The sequence below is a fragment of the Ovis aries genome, chromosome 4 (genome assembly GCF_016772045.2).
Source record: "Ovis aries strain OAR_USU_Benz2616 breed Rambouillet chromosome 4, ARS-UI_Ramb_v3.0, whole genome shotgun sequence".
NCBI lineage: Eukaryota > Metazoa > Chordata > Mammalia > Artiodactyla > Bovidae > Ovis > Ovis aries.
The window spans coordinates 18539803-18564812 of record NC_056057.1 but is presented as its reverse complement, the minus strand read 5'-3'; the positions used below and the strand labels follow the sequence as shown (position 1 = coordinate 18564812).

Genomic DNA, 25010 nt, shown 5'->3' with positions numbered 1-25010 from the left:
ACAGAGGTTCATGACATTATATAGGAGGCAGTGATCAAGACCATTCTCAAGAAAAAGAAATGCAAAAAGGCAAAATGTTTGTTTGAGGAAGCCTCACAAATAGCTGAGAAAAGAAGTGAAAGGCAAAGTAGAAAATGAGGATATATCCATTGGCATGCAGAGTTCCAAAGAATAGCAACGAGAGGTAAGAAAGCCTTCCTCAGTGATCAACGCAAAGAAATATTGGAAAACCATAGAATGAGAAAGAGTAGAGATCTCTTCAAGAAAATTAGAGATACCAAGGGAATATTTCATGCAAAGATGGGCTCAATAAAGGACAGCAACAGTATTCACCTAACCGAAGTAGAAGATATTAAGAAGAAGTGACAAGAACACACAGAAGAACTGAACAAAAAAGATCTCCATGACCCAGATAACGATGATGGTGTGATCACTCACCTAGAGCCAGACATCCTGGAATGTGAAGTCAAGCGGGCCTTGAGCAGCATCACTATGAACAAAGCTAGTGGAGGTGATGGAATTCCAGTTGAGCTATTTCAAATCCTGAAAGATGATGCTGTGAAAGTGCTACACTCAATATGCCAGTAAATTTGGAAAACTTAGCAATGGCCACAGGATTGGAAAAGTTCAGTTTTAATTCCAGTCTCAAAGAAAGGCAATGCCAAAGAATGTTCAAACTACTGCACTCATCTCACATTTTAGCAAAGTAATGATCAAAATTCTCCAAGCCAGGCTTCAACAGTACATGAACCGTGAATTTCCAGATGTTCAAGCTGCATTTGGAAAAGGCAGAGGAACCAGAGATCAAATTGCCAACATCCGTTGGATCATTGAAAAAACAAGAGAGTTCAAGAAAAACATAAGAATATAAATTTTCAAAAAGTGTAGCACTCCTGTCTTAATATTCAGATCAAAATGCATACCTTGTATCATATCACACTAGTCAGAATGGCCATCATCAAAAAGTCTACAAACAGTAAATGCTGGACAGAATTTGAAAATGGAGTGCTCTTAAACTGCTTTTGGGAAATGCCAACTGACACAACCACTATGGAGAATAGTATGGAGATTGCTTAAAAAACTAGGAATAAAACTACCATATGACCCAGCAATCACTCTACTGGGCATATACTCTGATAAACCAGAAATGAAAAGACATATGTACCCCAATGTTCATTCAAAATGTTGAGGACATGGAAGCAACCTAGATGTCCACTGGCAGATGAATGGATAAAGAAATAATGGTATATATGAACAATGGAGGAGAAGGCAATGGCAACCCACTCCAATACTCTTGCCGGGAAAATCTCATGGATGGAGGAGCCTGGTGGGCTGCAGTCCATGGGGTCACTAGGAGTTGGACACAACTGAGCGACTTCATTTTCTCTTTTCACTTTCATGCACTGGAGAAGGAAATGGCAACCCACTCCAGTGTTCTTGCCTGGAGAATCCCAGGTACAGGGGAGCCTGGTGAGCTGTCATCTATGGGGTCGCACAGAGTCGGACATGACTGAAGTAACTTAGCCTACACAATGGAATATTACTCAGCTATGAAAAGGAGAACATTTGAGTCAGTTCTAATGAGGTGGATGAAACTGAAACCTATTATACAGAGTGAAATAAGTCAGAAAGTGAAAGACAATAGTATATTAATGCATATATATTGAATCTAGAGGGGTTCCCAGTGGCTCAAATGGTAAAGACTCCACCTGGGTTCAGTTCTTGGGTCAGAAAGATTCCCTGTAGGGGGCCATGCAACCCACTCCAAGTATTCTTGCCTGGAGAATCCCATGGACAGAGGAGCCTGGCAGGCTACCGTCCAATAGGTCGCAAAGAATCAAGCATGACTGAAGCAACTTAGCACAGCACAGCACATGAGTGCAGGGCTGCAAAGGAGACACAGACATAATGAACAGATTTTGGACTCAGTGAGAGAAGGAGAGGGTGGGATGATCTGGAAAAAAAATAGCATTGAAACATATACATTACTATATGCAAAATAGATAGCCAGTGGGAGTTTGATGTATGAAGCAGACACCCAAAGCCAGTGCTCTGACAACCTGGAAGGATGGGATAGGGAGGGAGGTGATGGGGGGATTCAGGAGGAGGGGATACGTGTATGCCTATGGCTAATTCATGTTTATGTATGGCATCACAATGTTGTAAAGTAATGATCTTCCAATTAATTTTTTTTTAAAGAAAAGAAAAGAGCATCTTAGAATCACTTCAAGAAACTTCCCTTATGTCCTTCTCCTGTCACCCTGAAAATATATACTACCCTCACTTCTAATATCACAGATTACCACTGCATGTTTTTGAACTTTACAAATATGAAATCTTATACTATGCATTATTTTGTATCTGGGTCCTTTCACCCAACTGTATTTATGAGATTTATGTATGGTGTTGCTTATAGTTATGTTCATTCTCATTGCTATAGTGTCCTATTTCATTTCTGAATATGCAACTATTTACCTATCCATTCTATCCTTGTTGAGAATGTGCACATATTCAGTCTTGGAATATTTCAAATAATATAAATATGCACATTATAGAAATATCTTTTGGTAGATATTACTTTTATATTGAGTGTATATAGATACGTGCTCCCACATGGATCAAAACATAATACATATATATTCCAGCACTACCATCAGTAATATAAAAGGGTTTCAATTCTATATCTCTACCAACTTGATATTTTCATGCTTTTTACTTCAGCCATTCTTGTCAGTGACAGTGGTATCACATTACATTTTAATTTTTAGTTCCTTGATGACCTAGTAAAAATAAAACATTTGAAAAATATATTCACTGGTATTTTGCATATATCTTTTTTGGTATAATACTTGTTTGTTACTTTGCCCAAACTATTGTTAGATTGTCTACCTTCCTTATTGACTTATAGATTATTTATAAGACTTGCTCTGAATGAGTGCTTAGTAAGACATTCACATTAAAATTATCCATCCCTGACAGACAGTCTTTTCTTTATATTATTAATGGTTTCTTTGTTGTTGTTGAGTTACTATGCCCAAGTCTTTTGAGACCCCATGGACTGTAGCCCACCAGGCTCCTCTGTCCGTGGGATTCTCTAGGTAAATATACTGAAGTGGGTTGCCATTTCCTCTTCCTGATCCAGGAGATCTTCCCAACTCAGGGGCCAAACCCTCATCTCTTATGTTTCCTGCATTGTAGCTGGATTCTTTAACACTGTATCACTTGGGAAGCCCCAGTGGCATGATGACCTTGAAATAATCAATTTTGAAAGATTTCCAATTTAAAATGTTTTCCCTTAGTTAGATTTTTATCATGTAAAAATATTTTTCTACTTCAAGTCTGTGAAGATCTTCTGTTTTCTTCCAAAGTGCTCTTGTTTTACCATTCACATTTGGTTGTGAAATTTCTGGAATTAATTTGTCCTTTTACATAAACTGGATTTGCTTTGCTAATATTTTGCTTAGGATTTTCTGCTTTTGCTTTGGTCAACTTCTATTTTTTTTCTTTTAATTTCTGTTGAGTAAATACCTAGAAGTTGAATTACTAGGTCAATATTTAACTACATAAATTTTCGCCCCCCCAAAAAAAATCTACCAAACTGTTTCCCACAGTGATCATGTCATCTGTATTTCTGGTAGAAACAAATGAGAGTTCCATTTTCTCCAAATCTCCACATAAATGTTACAATATATATCTTGTCTATTTACTTAGAGATTCTTGTGGATATGCAGAAGAATCTTAGTGTGGTTTTAATTGGGTTTAATAAATAATGATACTGAGCATCTTTTCATATACTTTTTTGTCATTTGTATATATTGTTTGCTGATACGTCCATTTAAATCCTTGACTCATCTTTTTATGAGACTTTTTTGTTCTTATAACTGAGTTTTGGCAGCACTTTATGATCATTGGATGCAATTCTTTATTATATATGTTGATTATTATTCTGAAAAGGATTCCCTGAAGCATATTTTCTCAGTGTTCTCTTTTATAATCAGTTCTACTTAACCCTATTTAAAATAACTGTTTGGAACAGTCATTAATATTGTCAGGTTTCTGATATTTTTAATCTATCATTTTTATGATTGTATAGAATTTTAATTTTTCTCATCAGAAACATTGAGTTGTTATCCTTACTCTCTCTTCCTCATGAGCAGATTTTCTTTCTTTGCACTCAACTATTCCATTATATGTAAAATTAAATGGGAAGATTTCTGGATGAAATATTATTTATCATTTTTTAATTTTGTAGCTAAATAGCTATTTTTTATATCTGAGACCACCTACTGAGATATTAGAAAGAGAATAAAAAATATCTGGACAACTGCAATTAAAATAGTCTTTGATCTTTCTAACCAAGATGGATCTATCAAAAGTCCAAAGTGTGGTTAAAATTTGTTATTTTTCCTATAAAATATATGAATTGAAGTTCTGATGAAAACTGAGAAAAGCATGTGTTTAACAAAAAAAAGTATGTGTTTAAGAAAACACAGATATACCAGCATATATATCAGTAGTTTTCACCCAGATGTCTGATAAACTACAGAGCCAAACATTTGGAGATTCTAACAAAATTCTAGAGTTATTCTTTATAGATTCAATAAATAGCCCATTTAGATCACAGTGAGAGATATTTCATAACTCTTCATGATCTCTATGATAGAAAAGGGAAATCGTTTCTTAATATATTTTGACCCTAGTGTTGATATTTTGTATCTCCACCACCCTCCTATATGTCTAAATCTAGTTCATTTTAGTAAATCAAAGGTTTATAGCAGTTCAGTGAGTAATGAGTAATTTTTAATAATGGTGAACACTGCTAAGTTGCTTCAGTTGTGTCCAACTCTGTGTGATCCCATAGACGGCAGCCCACCAGGCTCCCCCATCCCTGGGATTCTCCAGGCAAGAACACTGGAGTGGGTTGCCATTTCCTTCTCCAATTTGTGAAAGTGAAAAGTGAAAGTGAAGCCACTCAGTCATGTCTGACTGTTAGTGACCCCAAGGACTGCCTAACAGGCACCTCCGTCCATGGGATTTTCCAACCAAGAGTACTGGAGTGGGTTGCCACTGCCTTCTGCAATGGTGAACACTAGCAGTGTACAATTGTTTAAGTTCATTGTGATATTAAGCTTGAGAAATTAATAGGGCAAATAATTTGATAAAGCATAAAGTATCTGAGATTACTTTTTTACCTATCCAGAATGATTTTATTTTTCAATTGGGGCAGTTCAAGATTACAGGACCCAAGTAAGAGTCCATCAGCTGGTGGATACTGATGTCTTAAATCTGAATTAGGTGCATATATAAATGGACAGTTCTTTACTATTAGACAATTTAGGGCTTCCCTGGTGGCTCTGATGGTAAAGAATCTGCCTGTAATGCAGGAGACCGGGGTTCGATTCTTGGATTGGGAAGATCCCCTGGAGAAGGAAATGGCAACCCACTCTAGTATTCTTGCCTGGAGAATCCTATGGCCACATGAGTCTGGAGGGCTTCAGTCCATGGGATTGCTAACAGTTGAATGACTGAACAACAAACACTTTCACCTTCACTTTAGATATTTAGCAAAATGCTGAAGAAAAGATAGCTTGTTCCTATGAAACATGTGCAATCCTTTCAGAGAAATGTTCTAGTTACAATTACTACCTAACTTACAATTAGTGACTTACAATTCAGTTCAGTTCAGTCGCTCAGTCGTGTCCGACTCTTTGTGACCCCATGAATCGCAGCACACCAGGCCTCCCTGTCCATCACCATCTCCCAGAGTTCACTCAGACTCACGTCCATCGAGTCAGTGATGCCTTCCAGCCATCTCATCCTCGGTCATCCCCTTCTCCTCCTGCCCCCAATCTCTCCCAGCATCAGAGTCTTTTCCAATGAGTAACTCTTCGCATGAGTTGGCCAAAGTACTGGAGTTTCAGCTTTAGCACCATTCCTTCCAAAGAAATCCCAGGCCTTATCTCCTTCAGAATGGATTGGTTGAATCTCCTTGCACTCCAAGGCACTCTCAAGAGTCTTCTCCAGCACCACAGTTCAAAAGCATCAATTCTTCAGTGCTCAGACTTCTTCACAGTCCAATTCTCACATCCATACATGACTACTGGAAAAACCATAGCCTTGACTAGACAGACCTTAGTTGGCAAAGTAATGTCTCTGCTTTTGAATATACTATCTAGGTTGGTCATAACTCTTCTTCCAAGGAGTAAGCGTCTTTTAATTTCATGGCTGCAGTCACCATCTGCAGTGATTTTGGAGCTCCAAAAAATAAAGTCTGACACTGTTTCCACTGTTTCCCCATCTATTTCCCAGGAAGTGATGGGACTGGATGCCATGATCTTCTTTTTCTGAATGTTGAGCTTTAAGCCAACTTTTTCGCTCTCCTCTTTCACTTTCATCAAGAGGCTTTTTTTGCTCCTTTTCACTTTCTGCCATAAGGGTGGTGTCATCCGCATATCTGAGGTTATTGATATTTCTCCCGGCAATCTTGATTCCAGCTTGTGTTTCTTCCAGCCCAGCGTTTCTCATGATGTACTCTGCATAGAAGTTAAATAAGCAGGGTGACAATATACAGCCTTGACGGGCTCCTTATCCTATTTGGAACCAGTCTGTTTTTCCATGTCCAGTTCTAACTGTTGCTTCCTGACCTGCATATAGGTTTCTCAAGAGGCAGGTCAGGTATTCTGGTATTCCCATCTCTTTCAGAATTTTCCACAGTTTATTGTTATGCACACAGTCAAAGGCTTTGGCATAGTCAATAAAGCAGAAATAGATGGTTTTCTGGAACTCTCTTGCTTTTTCCATGATCCAGCGGATGTTGGCAATTTGATCTCTGGTTCCTCTGCCTTTTCTAAAACCAGCTTGAACATCAAGGAGTTCACTGTTCACGTATTGCTGAAGTCTGGCTTGGAGAATTTTGAGCATTACTTTACTAGCATGTGAGATGAGTGCAATTGTGCGGTAGTTTGAGCATTGTTTGGCATTGCCTTTCTTTGGGATTGGAACTTACAATTACTTCTTATCATAACTAATGGTCCTTGGAAAAATCAAGAAACATTTTGGAAACATTTCTAATTCCATGTACTGAAGCCCCATCAAGAAAATAATTCTGAGCATTTATATGTTTCACTTTGTTGTATGGTAGAAACCAATGCAACATTGTAAAGCAATTATCTTCCAATTAAAAATAATTTTTTAAAGTGTTCAAAAAATATATGGACATTTATGTAAATGAGGGTTAGGTTCAAGTACACATAATAACAATAATAATAAATTGAATTAAACACACTAGAATTTATTCTCTCACATGAAAATGAAAACAAAAGAAATATCATCAAAGAAAGGAAACGTCACAAAAACAAAACAACTCGCCTCACCACCACCAACAACAAAAAACAAGACTTCCTAGACAATATGCAAACTCTGTAAAGTCATTTAACTTCTTTCTGCTAGTCTGACTTATGGACTCAAGGTCAGAGTATAGACTAATACATACAGACAACACAGCCATCATGTTCAGTTCCTCTAGGCAAAGGAAAAGCAAGGAAAATCTATATGGGTGTGCTATTAAATGATGAATTAGCCACAGTCTGTCCCTTTACCTGACCTCATTCACATACATCCTTATTTCTATATGTAGACACACTTTACTTCTCATAACCCCAAATTCTCTTTAATTTACTATTAGATCTACATCTGGACTAGTTCAGCCCCCCAGATTAGGTTCATATGTGTCTCCTCCTGGTTCGCTAAGCTATAAACTGAATGGTAATTCATCTGCTTGAAACTTACTCACTTCACATTGATGAACAAGGAACAACACAGCTCATTAAAACTCCTCTCCATAAAAGGGGCAAGTAGGTAATATTTAGCAGTCCCTGATTTCTGGCCAACAGTAGTTAGGCTGCATCAAGCATAAGTTATCTCTTTAGACCTCAGCTTTGGGCCCCAGAATGTTATTCCTGGTGCGTTATCTTCCAGTGCCATATCAAAACTGGAGTGTTGATTTTAACTTTAGCAGCTCATCTCGTCTTGGTAAAAGGAGCCAAGACAAGCTTCTACAGGTAGGATTGGTGTTTCCTTTATAATACAGTTTCCTCAAAAAACTAGGAAACTTGGGGTCTATATTTTTTCTTCATTATGTGTTTGAATAACTATAAGCTTTATCAGGAAGTAATTTTTAACTTAATGTCTCAGATCTTTACTTACTAGCTTCAGGGCTTTTTCTCTTTATCCCTCATAATTTATTGGCCCATGCCACAAAGTCTTCTGAAGTAATAGGCTTTGACAGGAAAGAAATATTTAATTCCATCTTTAACAGGTTCATCACTTTGTACAATGAAGCACAAGTCTTACTTGTTAAGATTGCATTTTCTAAATTTGCCAAGCCTCAGATTACAGCACTTTGCTTTTCATATTACAAATTCCATAATACAAATTTTGTTTTGTTTAAAATACCCACCCCCAGGCTAGAAATGACAGTTGTATGCAGAGAGAGGTGAAAAACTTAGGTAGCTTGTAAGTTCTTAAATCATAACACCCTCTTCTATTGATTGTATCTATTGTATTGATTTAATATATTCAGTTTCTTTAAGAGATGGGTTATTTTACTGAGAGCATGGGGGATATGTCATTCAATACTTCTTTCTTTCTTTTTCTTCATTATCAAGAATCATAAGGGCATCTCTGCCTTTCAAATGACTTAAATCTTCCCCAGGAGCACTGCTTTATCAAGAGTGCCACCTCTGATCTCTTTCAAACTTAAACCTTATTTAATTTCCTCATAAAGGAGTCAGTGAACTCTAACTCAGGAGCTAAGTTCAGCCCACTGCTTATATTTGTAAACTCTGTGCTTTGGGAAATAACCATGCATTTTTTTTAATGCATCATCTAAGACTGTGTTAATGTTACAATGACATGAATGGAGTAGGACCACAGAGACCATTATGGACACCAGCAAAACCTAATATAATTACTATTTGGATTTTTTCATAAAAAGGTTGGCAAACCCTGCCATGGTAGCTAGTACTCTGATCTATTCATCTCATTAATATTCAATGTATTTCTTAACTAAGTGGGTATATTATAATAGTTTGATAGGGCAGCTATAACAAAGTGCCACAGAATGAATGGCTTAAACAACAGAAACTGTCTCACAATTCAGGAGTCTAGAATTGTTTCTTAATAGTTGTGATATTTTCAAAATTGAGTTTTCTAAGTTTATACAGCTGTGTCATTGAGACAAAACTAATTCTGTGTGTGTGTGTGTGTGTGTGTGTGTGTGTGTGATGAAAGGAGACCATATTAAGTTACTAAACTAAGTTAACCATGTGATTAATTTTTACATGTTTGTTGTTCTTCATTATCTTTCATATAAGTGAGCTGCAGATCTTTAAAACATTTAAAATTCTACTATGCTTACTAATAAAACAGAAGTAAAATTTAAAAATCAATAAAATAACTAAAGCCAAAAGAGTAAAACCTGAAGATGGTAATGTCAGGATTACTACAATTTGTATCTCAGTCTGGATTATTTTATCATGCTATCAGCAGATACTAAAATTTTGGATAAATTAAATATTAATGTTTGAAAGAGAACTAGCTTGCTTATCATTCATCAAGTTAATAAACCTTTATCTAGAATATATTATGAATGCTGTGTTATAAATTGAACATTCACTGGGATTTTATAAGAGGTTTGTCTTTAGTGATAGTTGCTATCTATTTGGAAGACCCATATAAATAAAATAATTGTGCCATCTTATCAGTGATGCAAAGGCAAAAATATAACCCTGTAATAAAGTATAATGAGCTACCTACTTGAAGAGATCTACTTTTGGCACAAATAGACAGACTCTGGTACTTTTGCTTCCACAGCCATTGTCTGGGGGCTGCCTGGGAAGAGATTGTCTGTGATTGAAATCAGAAGCAGATCTTAAAGACAGTGAAGCTGAAGACTGTCAACTGATTTCATTACTTGCAGTCAAATGACAATTTCTTTCTCAAATAGAGATCTGAATGGCATATTTCCATTACTGCTATTAAACTGAAATTTGGATATGAAAGTCTTAGAGCTGCTTAGACGTTGAGCAAGGTGGAGACAGAAGTGTCCTTGGATTTGGCAAAATAGAGTTACTTGATGATTTAAGAGAAGTTTTAAAGAGAGAAGTTTGAAAGAATTTTTAAATAATGAACTAGAATATCTTGAAACGTATGAAAATTGAAGAAGTTTGGAAAAAGCATGATATGAAAGAGAACAAAGACATCATGTCAGTGTTTCACTGGTGAGTTTGTTGAAGAAAGAGTGTTTCCAAATTTAACATTTTTTGCTTTGATTTTATAAGAGATAAAGAATTTATGGGTTTTGTTGAACTAAGTAGAGGACAAGTGAGTGAAGATGCAGAAAGTAAGGGAAATTGTCAAAAATATAAGAATCATTCAGAGAAGACAGAAAATTAGGCTCAGGACTGAAATGGAAACAAACATAATTTCTTTAGGAATAAGAGTAGAAATATATATATATATTTTTAATTGAAATGGAGAAAATAGAAGTTTGGTACTTTTAAAAGTAAAAAAGTAAATTTATTAGTGGAAAGATGAGGGAGTTTCAGACTTCCAGCTTACATTCTCTCAATGGATTATGATGAAGTGCCATCATAGAAAGTGAGAAATCAAATTCGAGAGTTTAGAGAATGGCTGGCTTTTCAGGTAGTGTTTTGTGAACCAAATAACTATGAACACAAATAACATGTGTTCATGTCATTATGAAGTCAGAGTTTTTACAGGTTTCCTAGGTGTCACTAGTGGTAAAAGAACCTGCCTGCCAAGGCAGGAGATATAAGAGATATGGGTCCGCTCCCTAGGTTGCAAAGATCCCCTGGAGAAGGAAATCGCAACCCACTCCAATATTCTTACTGGAGAATCCCACGGACAGAGGAGACTGGCAGGCAACAGTCCATTGAGTCTCAGAGTCAGACATGACTCAAGCGACTTGGCACACACAAGAAAATGAGGTGAGTGAGAGAAGTAAGAATTCTTCAAGGATGTGACTAAAATGATGAACAATTAATATTGTTAAGAAGTCAGAGACTTTTAGTTGTATATATCCTGGAAAAAGTCATGTGAAAGGACAGATGATTGGTATAAAGGATGAAATATTTGAAATAGAGATTTTTAGAAAGAATTCACATTTGGGTGTAAAATTGGAAATGACCAACTGAGGTGATATGGTAAAAAATATCATTAGAAATAAGCACATCAAGGAGTAAAGAAGTCAAGGAACTGAGAGGTCTCCTTCCAAGATGATAGAAGTAGGCATTAAAATAAAGATAGCTATACAAGGCCAAACTCTTTAAGAAAAGAAGTAGAATGGTAAAGGTCATGGACTGTCAAGAGGGATAGATGGCACTCATATATTTTGAGGAACAGGATTAACTGCATTTATTTCCTTCCCCTCTGGCTGCTCACGAAAGAGATGAAGAACTTGAATACAATGTCACATGTGGAACCAGAAGGTCACCAACCTCATGTTTGCTTACTGCTCAGTGTCAAGTTCATGAGGTCACTGATATTTGGATAAACTTCAAAAAGTGTTGGTGGTGGTGAAAAGAAAGAAAAAAACTCTCAATTTAGTCTTTATAAGAAAAAAGTTACCAGCATGCTTTGTTGAGCCATCAAATTTTAGAGGTTTAGTCTATACCATTCATTTCACATGAGAGAAAACCAAAGCTTTTTTTAAACTAAGTGACTTTTTCAAGCTCACACGCTTGTTACTAGCCAAGCCTTTACTAATCCTAGGTTCCTAACTCCCAGTTTATATCCTTTGCTTTAGGCAGGCTTATTCTTCTCTAAGAACAATTTTTCAGGTACAGTGTATGTACCTGATTAATTTTTAGGACACACAGTATTTTTTTCCTTCATAAATATTTAAAAAGCAGAAAGTGATTCTCTTTTGGCATAAGAAATACTTAGGATTCTTATCGATAAGGACTTGACAGTGAGGAAATGGTGACAGATTTAGCATGCGTCCTTTCATTTGAACAAAAGCAATTCTTTAAATTCCATGGCATTTATACAATCTGATACTAAAAAAGCAGCAGCAGCACCAAACATGTCCTTAATATAACCTCAAGGAGAATATCTTTGCAACGGGTTGTTATAACAGTTTTATTTCTACCTGAAACAGGATTTTTTGCCTTGATGAAAGTAACAGGGAAGAAAACACAATATTCTTATTTGTGGTTTAGAGACTGATCACAGCACTGCTACATCTATAAATAAGCTTCTGTGAGAGTCCCAGAGGTCTTGCCACAAGTCCACTGTCGCAGTTTATTGGCTAATCAGCAAAGAATTGAAATCTTGATTGGCTTTATTTGTTGGCTGATTGAAACACTGAGATAGGAAGCATTGGACAGATTAATTAATTTGTGCTGGGGAATCCAAAGTTAATCTAAAGAATGCTGTCACTTTGATTGATGGCTGTGTGAGAGAAGAAGTCTTTAAAAACCACCACGAATCCTCACTCTGTGGGCACATAAATACAAGGTTTTGTCTATTTAACTGATTGAATTCCACTGAACAATACTGAATACTAATGTTTCTGTGCATTACAATCGTCACACGTTTTAAAGCTGGACTACACAGGACAGAGAAGAATGGACAAAACAAATGAGACTTGAATCTTATCATGTCCAATAAATAAGAATTTCCACTTTACTAACATATCATCTATGCAGTTGTTTTAACCTAATTGTCAAAATAATCTATTTTACAAATTTGTAGTATATACTAAGTATGACTCTATAATTGTTAAAATAGTATTTTTTCTTAAAAACCAGAAAAAGATTTTTATACTTGTTGAATCTATAGAAAAGCAAAGAAACAGAACAGCTAACATTAATTTGTATTAAGAACTCTTTATAATTGACATACAATAAGTTGAATATATTTAAAGTGTACAAAGGGTTTTGATATTTGCATGTACCTGGGCAGTTATGGTAAACATCAAGATAAGAATATGTTGATTGCCTCAAGAAAATTGCCTCATATCCCATTTCAATCCCTCTGTTTTCCTACTCTCAGTCCATTAGATCTCAGGCAAACACAGATGTGATTTACGGGATTCTCTAGAATTTTGTATAAATGTAACTGTAGAGTATATATACCTTTTTGTCTGGCTTCTTTCACTCAGCGTAATTACTTTGAAATGTACAAATGTTTTTTCATATAACAATAGTTCATTAAGTTTTAGTATTGAATAGCACTGCATTGTATGGGTATGACTTAATTTGTTTATTCACATGCTGAAGGGTTTTGAAAAGAAGTGTATGTTAGTCCCTCAGTCATGTCCAACACTTTGTGACCCCAGGGACTACAGCCCATCAAAATTTTCTGTCCATGAAATTCTCCAGGCAAGAATGCTGGACTGGGTAGCCAGTCTCTCTTCGAAGGGATCTTCCTGACCCAGGAATCCAACCCGAGTTGCCTGCATTGCAGGCAAATTATTGGGCTTTGAAGTTATTTCTAGTTTGGACACATTTCAAATAAAACTTATGTTAACATCTGAGTGCAAGTCTTTGGGCTTACGCTTTTATTTCTTTTTGGTAAGTAGAACTGTAATTGGAATACATGACAAGTATAAGTCCAAAAAAAAAAAAAAAAACAACTGCCAAAACATTTTTTTTTTCCTTTTTTCGCAAAGAACATATTTGCAAATCAAATATCTGGAAAAAAAGTAGTTGTATACAGAACAGTAAAGGATTTCTAAAATCCATTTTACATTCCTATCATCAATGTCAGATAATTCCTATTCTTCTACCTCTTCACCAACACTCAGCATGGTCAATTTCAATTTTACCTTTTCTACTTAGGGCAAGTAGAGTTTTATCTGCAGTAAGCATTTCCTTAATGATTTTGATGTTATGGATCTTTCCATATGCTTATTTGCCATTTATTTATTTTATCTAATGGAAAGTATCTGTTCAAATATTTCTCTTTTTTTAAGCAATTGAATTTTAGAAATCTTTTACTAAACTATATATGACTGCTTTTTCAGATATTTGATTTGCAAATATGTTCTTCCAGTTTATGGCTATTATCATTTACTAGGTATTTGTTTTCTATTTCCCCCATCTGTTCTTTGTTCCTTATTTTTGCTTTCTTTGGATATATTATTTTTTATAATTTCACTTTCAAATCAGTTCAGTTCAGTCACTCAGTCATGTCCAACTCTTTGCAACCCCATGAACTACAGCACACCAGGCCTCCCTGTCCATCACCAACTGCCAGAGTCCACCAAAACCCATGTCCATTGAGTCTGTGATGCCATCCAACCATCTCATCCTCAGTCATTCCCTTCTGCTCCTGCCCTCAATCTTTCCCAGCATCAGGGGGTTTTCCAATGAGTCAGCTCTTTGCATCAGATGGCCAAAGTATAGGAGTTTCAGCTTCAACATCAGTCCTTCCAGTGAACACTCAAGACTGATCTTCAGGATGGACTGGTGGGATCTCCTTGCAGTCCAAGGGACTCTCAAGAGTCTTCTCCAACGCCACAGTTCAAAAGCATCAATTCTTCGGCACTCAGCCTTCTTCACATCCCATGACCACAGGAAAAACCATAGCCTTGACTAGATGGACCTTAGTTGGCAAAGTAATGTCTCTGCTTTTCAACATGCTACCTAGGTTGGTCATAACTTTTTTTTTCCAAGGAGTAAGCATCTTTTAATTTCATGGCTGCAGTCACCATCTGCAGTGATTTTGGAGCCCCCCAAAAATAAAGTCTGACACTGTTTCCACTTTTTCCCCATTTATTTTCCATGAAGTGATGGGACCGGATGCTCTTTAGTTCTTCAGTATCTGCCATAGGGTGGTGTCATCTGCATATCTGAGGTTATTGATATTTATCTCAGCAATCTTGATTCCAGCTTGTGCTTCCTCCAGCCCAGTGTTTCTCATGATGTACTCTACATATAAGTTAAATAAGCAGGGTGGCCAATATACAGCCTTGAAGTACTCCTTATCCTATTTGGAACCAGTCTGTTGTTCCTTTACCTTGTTTATTGAGTCATTAGCTAGAACTTGTTGTGCAGGTAGTATAGTTTTAGAGTTTATTGCAGATATCTATACAAGAATCTATTTTCAAGTGATATTATGCCACAGTATTATTTCTTTCATTACTTTAAACTTTGTGGTCTCCTATTTCTTTAGATGCTGCTCTTCTATGGGTATCAGGTATTGTAAACTGAATCTTGTTGGGGGCTTGATATTTTTGTATTCCTGGTGTATACACACACACAGACACACACACACACACACACACACACACGTGGCTAAGAGGTAAGGAATCCACCCGCAATGCTGGAGACACAGGTTTGATTTTGATCCCTGGGTCAAGAAGATCCTCTGGAGAAGGAAATGGCAACCCACTCTGATATTCTTGCCTGGGAAATTCCATAGACTGAGAAGTCTGACAGACTAGTCCATGGGGTCACAAAAGAGTCAGACATGATTTAGTGACTAAACAATAACAACAATACATATATACACTTACTGTTTAGTATGCTTAGATTAGCTATATGCATATCACCTTTACTCAAGTATGCACTTAATTTACTTGTTAAAAAAAAGAAGTAAATTGATCTGTTAGGAACAGAGCATCATTTAATCTAGATGTAATTATCTCTTACCTTCTTAGCACTCTAGCCAATTCCCTGTGAGTTTTGACATGTTCTAGTCTGGCTGGTTAAAATAGCTATTATTCCAGTTTCTATGTGAGTGCTGACTTCTTTCTCATTATACTTTCATATGATTCTTTCTACAGATTCAGACAGTTTCCTTGCTTGCATGCTTTGATCACTGCTATGCTAAATGTTACATTTGGACTCTGTATATCTCTGGGATTCTCTTTCTATGTAGTTCTTTTCACAGCTATTCTGTATGGGAAATTGTAGCCACCTTGATTCTTCATTTTCTATCTCTCAGGGGTTCCTTTCTTTTACTGTCTGATGTCTAGTGCCTTGAATGCTATAATTTTATATTTTATCTATTTATTGCTGTGTGTTTGTTTCAGATGAGAAGATAAATCCAGTTATCTTATTTCCTCTTGATTGAAAGCAGAGGGCTCTTCCCTTGTGTTTTAATGTATCTAAAAATGTAGGCATTATTTTGGCTATTCCATGTGACTAATGGGATCTCAATTCCCCTACCAAGGACTGAACCAGGCCTCGGCAATGAATGCCCAGAATCTTAACCACTAGGCCACAAGGGAACACCCATAAAATGTAGGTTTTGACTTAACTTCCATTTGAGAAAAAAAGAATCATATAACAAAAGCTCAAGTTCTTTAAAACAGTAGTATATGTTAGGAAACTTAAACAAAAAATTTAAGCAAAAATACTATATTAGAAAATACATTTGTACACCATGCCTTAGACTAGGGAAGGAAGATAAAATAAATACCCATGAAAATATGATTTTTAAAAAATTTGATTAGATCATATTGATACGTCAGTATACAAATATTAGTGCTTATTTTTTGACACTGAATTTATAGTAAACAAGAGGATGCATTAAAGTGAAAACATCTGCTGGGGGTTGGGATGCATGGAGAGAGTAACATGGAAACATACATCATTGTAAGTAAAATAGATAGCCAATGGGAATTTGCTGTATGACTTGGGAAATTCAAGCCAGGGCTCTGTAACAACCTAGAGAGTTGGGATGGGGAGGGAGGTAAGAGAGAAGTTCAAGAGGGTAGAGACATATATATATATATATATATATATATATATATGTATATATACCTATGGCTGATTCATGTTGATGTTTCACAGAAACTAGCACAACAATAAATTCTGGAGAGGATGTGGAAAAAAGGGAACTCTTCTACACTGTTGATGGGAATGCAAACTGGCACAGCCACTATGGAGAACAGTGTGGAGATTCCTTAAAAAACAGAATAGAACTGCCATATGACCCAGCAATCCCACTGCTGGGCATACACACTGAGGAAACCAGAATTGAAAGAGGCACATGTACCGCAATGTTCATTGCAGCACTATTTATAATTGCTAGCACATGGAAATAACCTAGATGTCCACTGGCAGACGAATGGATAAAGACATTGTGATACATATACACAATGGGATATTACTCAGTTATAAACAGGAGCACATTTGAGTCAGTTGTAATGAGGTAGATGAACCTGGGACAAATGCTATATATTAATGCATATACATGAAATTTAGGAAGACAGTACTGATGATCCTACATGCAGGGCAGCAAAGGAGACACAGATATAAAGAACAGACTCTTGGACTGACTCAGTGGGAGAAGGAGAGGGTGGGATGATTTGAGAGAATAGCACTGAAACATGTAAATTACAGTATGTAAAACAGATGACCAGGGCAAGTTTGATGCATGAAGCAGGGCACCCAAAGCTGGTGCTCTGGGACAACCCAGAGGGATAGGGTGGGGGGAGAAGTGGGAGTGGAGTTCAATATGAGGGGTCACATGTGTACTGTAGCCAGTTTATGTTGATGTATGGCAAAATGCCATCACAATATTTTAATTATCCTCAATCAAAATAAATAAATTAACTGAAAAAAATAAACCAACACAATACTGCAAAGCAATTATCCTTCAATAAAAAATAAATTAAAAAACACACAAAACAAACAAAAATTTACTCTCCTCCTTTACCACTACCAGGGAATAGAATCAGTGGCAAAGCCTTAGGGTGGAAAACAGCAAGTTGTATTTCAAATGCAAACAGCTCTGTATAGCTGAATACAATGTGTAAAGTTAGGAACAGTAGGATATTAGACTGAGGTCACAGTCATGTCAGGACCAAAGACCTTCTATGCCATAATGAAGAGTTTAGGATTCTAGTCCAGACAAGAAAAAGAACCCAGTGAAACAATTTCTTCTTTTGGTATATTTACTAATTGAAAATTTATTTGAAATATAATATACCTACAAAAGAATATGCAAAATGTACACCTCAATAAGCTTTCACAAAGTCAACATGCACAAGTAATCCCTACCCAGATCAAGAAATCAAAGTAGTGCCAGATCCTGGAAGCAGCCCTTAGGCCACTTCCAGCCATTAACAGGGCAGCCAATTCAAAAAGTTACCTAATAAACTCCCCAGAGGTAATATATCTAGTTGGAGGCCCAGAAGATTGAAACAAGTAGTTATTTTCTTTCTTGCCTTGTCTTTAACAAAGAGGGGAAAAAGGAACATCACTGAAGTAGAAACAAATTCACAAGACACAGCAAAGGAGTGGAGACAGAGACAACTTAAATTTATACCTTTGTGCCAGGCTAAATTATTCCATGCAAAAGGTTCACTCTAGCCCTCAGAGACATTTAAAAAAAACAAACAGCAGAAACAAGGAGAGTAATAAAGACTTCTTACATTATTGTGCTATAAATACTGAAAATATGTTTCCAAATGTGACAAGAAATATTACGAGCGATTGCAGATGCATAAATGGAGCAAGTATAATACTGTTTCCTCAGAGGCACCGATAAAAAAAAGACTATTATAAAGCACTACAAAATAATTTCTTTATCCAGAAGCTCTGAAGCAGTTATTAAACCAGCTGTTTTCAAAAGTACACAAATCTGCTAAGTTGCAGTTGGGTAACTGTTAAATGTTAAAGCAGTGAATGATCAGCTTGGAGCAGATGGTCTGGGAATGGGTGAGAAAATGGCAATGTTAATACCACCAGACTGAGATGTTCATTTGTGCTGTGGTATGTGCAGACTGGGTGAATAATGAAGGTTCTTTAATAATTGTGTAAATCCCAACATTATTAAATCGATTCAGCTGGGGTTTCTTAATATATGTGAAGCACTTGATGTACTTGGAGAACTACCTCCTCTTTGGCTAAAGCTGTTCTCATTAACTCATACTGCTTTATTTGCAGTGACCTCGGTGTTCCCGTTATGTAATGACTGGAATAAGAATTAGAAATGCACTTTCAGTCCAAGTATTAGAAAGGAGGGAAAACGTTAAGTGTCAAAGCATGAGTGTTGCAAGAGATTGGCCCCCAGCATTAATTTACCTATCAAGTTCAGTTAGTGTTTGTTTTAGACTATGTAAGAGTTTATAATTAGCCTTGCACTTTTGGGATTTGAGAAAGTTGCCTTTTCTCAGTTAATGTTTATTTTACCTGAAAGAGAAGAAATCCATATTAATATATTTTCTGGTTTTTAGTTTAACCTGGGCACTTCCAGATTTTTTAACATAATATCACTTCAGAGATTTGTGAAAAGGGTGTGTGGAAAGCAGAGCCATCTATAGCAGTCTGGGCCTTCCTCATAATTAGTTTAAGCTCTTTCTTTTGCAGTGCTGAACATATAACATCATCTCTGGCCTGGCCCACTAGATGCCAGCAGTAGCAACCAAGAATGTACCCAGACATCTCCCATTCTTCACTGAGCACCTCTGGTCTATAAGAAAGCCAAGAGAGCCTGTGGCTCACTACCTCTGGTGGTAAAAAAGAAAAGAAAGTGAAAATGCCTTGAAAGTTTCAACGAGGAGTTGGTATTTTTAACTGAACTTGGCTTTAAGAAAAATACCAGTACACAGAGTCCCATGATAAGATTAAAATGCCAAATATAACACTTTGTTTCTATAAGTATGAGCTATGTGGTGTTCTCAGTTTTGGGGAATGAAATAAGATTCAAAAGTAAGTGAGAACAAAGCAGATGTAAGCTGGGTTTCTCAAAATATTATCTCAATAGTAGTCCATCTCACATGCTAGTAAAGTAATGCTCAAAATTCTCCAAGCCAGGCTTCCGCAATATATGAACTGTAAACACCCTGATGTTCAAGCTGGTTTTAGAAAAGGCAGAGGAACCAGAGATCAAATTGCCAACATCTGCTGGATCATGGAAAAAGCAAGAGAGTTCCAGAAAAACATCTATTTCTGCTTTATTGACTATGCCAAAGCCTTTGACTGTATGGATCACAATAAACTGTGGAAAATTCTGAAAGTGATAGGAATACCAGACCACCTAACCTGCCTCTTGAGAAATCTGTATGCACGTCAGGAAGCAACAGTTAGAACTGGACATGGAACAACAGACTGGTTCCAAACAGGAAAAGGAGTATGTCAAGGCTGTACATTGTCACCCTGCTTATTTAACTTCTATGCAGAGTACATCATGAGAAACACTGGACTGGAGGAAACACAAGCTGGAATAAAGATTGTCAGGAGAAATATCAATAACCTCAGATATGCAGATGACATCACCCTTATGGCAAAAAAGTGAAGAGGAGCTAAAAAACCTCTTGATGAAAGTAAAAGATGAGAGAGAAAAAGTTGGCTTAAAGCTCAACATTCAGAAAATGAAGATCATGGCATCCAGTCCCATCACTTCATGGGAAATAGATGGGGAAACAGTGGAAACAGTGTCAGATTTTATTTTGGGGGGCTCCAAAATCACTGCAGATGATTGCAGCCACGAAATTAAAAGACTCTTACTCCTTGGAAAAAAAGTTATGACCAACCTAGATAGCATATTGAAAAGCAGCAACATTACTTTGCCGACTAAGGTCTGTCTAGTCAAGGCTATGGTTTTTCCTGTGGTCATGTATGGATGTGAGATTTGGACTGTGAAGAAGGCTGAGCACCAAAGAATTGATGCTTTTGAACTGTGGTGTTGGAGAAGACTGTTGAGAGTCCCTTGGACTGCAAGGAGATCCAACCAGTCCATTCTGAAGATCAGCCCTGGGATTTCTTTGGAAAGAATGATGCTAAAGCTGAAGCTCCAGTACTTTGGCCACCTCATGTGAAGAGTTGACCCATTGGAAAAGACTCTGATGCTGGGAGGGATTGGGGGCAGGAGGAGAAGGGGATGACAGAGGATGAGATGGCTGGAAGGCATCACTGACTCAATGGACATGAGTCTGAGTGAACTCCGGGAAATGGTGATGGACAGGGAGGCCTGCGTGCTGCAATTCATGGGGTCGCAGAGAGTCAGACACGACTGAGCGAGTGAAGTGAACTGAAATGAGTAGTCCATCAATATATTAAAAATGAATAAATCTGAAGCTAACCAGATTCAGAGACATGCTACATATTACATCTTCACACTGAAGAGTCATTTTGCCTAAAAAAGGCTCTAAGATGTCTTGCAGTTAAAAAAAAAAAGAAAGAAACTGCAAATATATACCATTGGAATATATGTGTGTGTATGTGTGTGTGTAATATATAACTTCTCACAGAAATATGACAGAATTCTTCAAGTTCATTTTAAGCAGTTAAAATAAAGTCACAAAATCTGCATCCCACAGCTCATATCACTTACAAGATGGCCCATTAAATCTTGTCTATAGCTTGCATATCTTGCTAAGCCATATTTTACTCTGTTTGACCCTACGGACTGTAGCACACCAGGCCGCTCAGTCCCTGGGACTCCAGGAAAGAATACTGGAGTGGGTTGCCATGCCCTCCTGCAGGGGATCTTTCCAACCCAGGGACTGAAACTGAGTGTCTTATATCTCCTACATTCACAGTCAAGTGCTTTACCACTAGTGCACCTGGGAAGCCCAGGTGTCTGGAACTTACCTTCTGCTATTGTAAAAAATCAGTAAGTGGAGGCAATGTGTTTGTATTGAGACATGGGGTGTTAAGAGTGAGGGAGAATTGGCCATAGTCAGATTCACTGGTACCAGCAAGACCTGACAAGCCAGGAAGAGCTAATGCTGACACTGGAGACCAATGAACTATTGTAAACATCAAACAAAAGCAAAGCTCATGGCAGTTTAGAAGAGGGACAAATAAACATGCACACAGGAAAGCCATTCATTCCAATGCTAATAGTTAACAAGACATGTTCATTAATGAATATATTCATTATGAACTGATTATTAAAATACTCCATTTGAACTAAATCTATTGCTTTATCTCTGTCGTGTCTTACTTTCTTTTCAGATACTGTGAAAGTCTATTCACAAAAATGCTAAGCAAAAAAGGTAGGAAATTTCTGATTCTTATAAAAATTCCAAGATTTCATGAAATTTAGTAAAGTGATTTTTTGAGAATTAATACAATAAACACAAAGCTATTAAGAATTGAAGACTCTAGCAGAGCTATCCCAGTTAACTGCAGAAGATGAGAAATGTAAAAGATAAGAAAATAGATCTTTTAAGAGAGAATGATTTGAATATCAAAAGATAGGGGAGTATTTTGGAATTTTAATGAAGGGGTCCTTGAAAATTCTTGCAAAAATGATCCTCCTAATCTTCAGATTGTTAATTACAAATAGAGTACTATCATTTAGTTTTCTCAGGAAAATTACTCCCTAAAAATTAATACAATTTAAAGTTATATTTGTAATTACTACCAAAATTTACAGATTACAGTTAAATAACTCATTTTTATAATTTTAATTTTATGTTTCAAATCAATCATTTGGAACAATCAGAAATTCTCAATATGTATTATAAATTTTTGATCCCATCTTTGGAAAGCTCTCAGAATGTGACTTTTTCTGTACAAACAAAGAGGAATGTCCTAAATCTCTGAAGGTATGAGAGACTCCACCTGCAAGGGCCATAAGGCTTCTCTGAGATTCACCCTTAGTGTTAGTGTTAGTCACTGAGTCATGCCTGACTCATTGTGGCCCCATGAACTGCAGCCCATAAGGCTCCTCTGACCATGAGATTTTCCAGGCAAGAATACTGGAGTTGGTTGCCATTTCCCTCTCCAGGGGATCTTCCCAACCCAAGGATCAAACCCAGGTCACCTGCACTATAGGCAGATTCTTTACAGAGTGAGCTACATTCACCCTTACATTTATAAAATCATTATGTTCTGTTTAATTATATCTATAAATAAATATAAAAATATATGCATTATATATAAACTATAAATATCCTATACATTTGTTATTACACACTTTAATTTTTATAATGAATATCTTAGATCAGTTTTAAAAAACAAGAAAGGTGTCATTTTGGAAACTTTCCTTTGTTAATTTATGTTCAGTGCTTTAATGGTTAAAAATCAGCCATCTGGAAAAAATTTTTTTTCATTGTTTATTTCCTCATTGTATCAGTTGCATAATATGAACACTTTTTTTTTTCTGCTTAGAAAATAAAAGAAACCTGTTTTTACATTGTGTGAAGTTTGGAAAAAGACAGACAAAATGGATAAAACAACCATTATCTTTATACCCAAAGATAAAGATGTTTAAGATTTTATCACTATTCCTCTAATCTTCCATGTGAATTGATCAACTTAAATTATATCCAAGACGTGTTCTCAAGACATTGAAAGCCTATAGAAGGCTTATAGAAGGATTATAGAAATCACCTTAATGTTACTGATGCATGTAACATACTTATGAAATACTCTTCTCCTTGGCTATTTAAGTTGTATAAATATACTATTGTAAAAGAAAACTGTGCCATTGTTTTCATAATCCATTATGTGAGTTTTAGATTATTCTCTAAGGACAGATCTGTGGAAATGAAAATTTCAAATGAAAGACTATGAACATTTTAAAAATTTGTGTTTTGAACTTCCAAAATGTTAAAAAAAAAAAAAACTAGGAAAATAACAAAAAATATGTAGAAATGATACAAAGAAAATTTTTAGACACTATTGAGGGGTACAACAGGGATCCTGAATAAATGGAAACATATAACTTGTTCCTGAATTTTTAAAAAAAAAATCAACATTATAGGCTTAGTTTTAAAACTGAAAAATCAAGCACGTATGTCTGTCTCTGAACCATTCCCAAATCCTACTAGAACAATGGGGAAAAGCACATATGGGATAATGGGATAAAGCACATATGGAGCTTCAAAGACAGAGAAAGAGCTGACAAAAATGATGCCATGGAATATGGAAAGGGAAAGTTAAAGTTTTACTGCTCCACAGAGTATGTGTGAGTGTGGGAGGAAACTTTATTAGAGACCAGTGCAGATAACAAAAAGCTGTCTGGTTCTCCAATAAGAGCTCAGAAATTCAACTCGTCAGGGATTTTTGAAGGCAAAGGCACATGGTAGGACTAAGACTAAGAGCATGTTTGGATGTCTATGGAATTGTTAGACCCCAAGATCTCTTTCATCCACCCAAGTAGCCAGGTTTCTATTCCTCTCTAATTCTTGCAGAAGGCAAGAGGCTTTCATGCTAGAGAAGTTACCCTGGAGTCTTTGTAGTCAATAAAACCAGGAACAGGTTAGGGAGAGAGAAAACACTTTTCTGCAACCAAAGGACCATTCTCCAATCCAAATATGTTGATAGCTAAACTTAAACTCATAAGGCAAAAATCTTGACCCAGTTTGTGGTAAATGGACTATTGAAGCAGGGAAAACAAAACAGTACACCAGTCAACCAGACCTCTCCACCCTAACCCTGTCCAAATGCCATGACTGTAATATCTGTGTGTTGATAATGAAAGGGGAAGTGATAGCTGCTCAGCTGTGTTCGACTCTTTGTGACCCATGGACTATAGCCCACCAGGCTCCTCTGTCCATGTGATTCTCCATGCAAGAATACTAGAGTGAGTTGACACGCCCTCCTCCAGGGTATCTGTCCAACCTAGGTACACAACCTGGGTCTCCTGCATTGCAGGCAGTCTTTATAGTCAGAGCCACCAGGGAAGCACAAGTTGGTAACATAACACATCAAATATAAATGGCAGTCAAGGATCACCTTTAACATAAACAGTAAAAATAAAAGTAATAAATAGAATGAAAGAAGTCAGAGGAAAGAACAGAAAAACAGAGGAAAGTCCTTTATATACTGTTACAGATAGGAGAAGATACTGCATCGTGACAAAATGAAGTACTATTGAGAAAAAAATTAAAGCAATGTAGGTCAAGAGAATGGTCCTAGAAATCAAAGATATGGAATTCTAAGTTAACAGCTAATAGTTTGCTGTTCAAATTTGAGGAAATCTCACAGGGAATAAATATAGAGTAAGAAACATAAAAGTAGAGAAACATTCTGACAAATTTATTATCAGATTCATAGATCACACACACACATACA

General features: G+C 36.5%; 1 pseudogene; it reads left to right on the top strand.

Annotated features, from left to right (window-relative positions):
- Positions 1 to 237: 237 nt before the first annotated feature.
- On the top strand, positions 238 to 19992 carry LOC132659714 (uncharacterized; annotated as a pseudogene).
- Positions 19993 to 25010: the final 5018 nt, after the last annotated feature.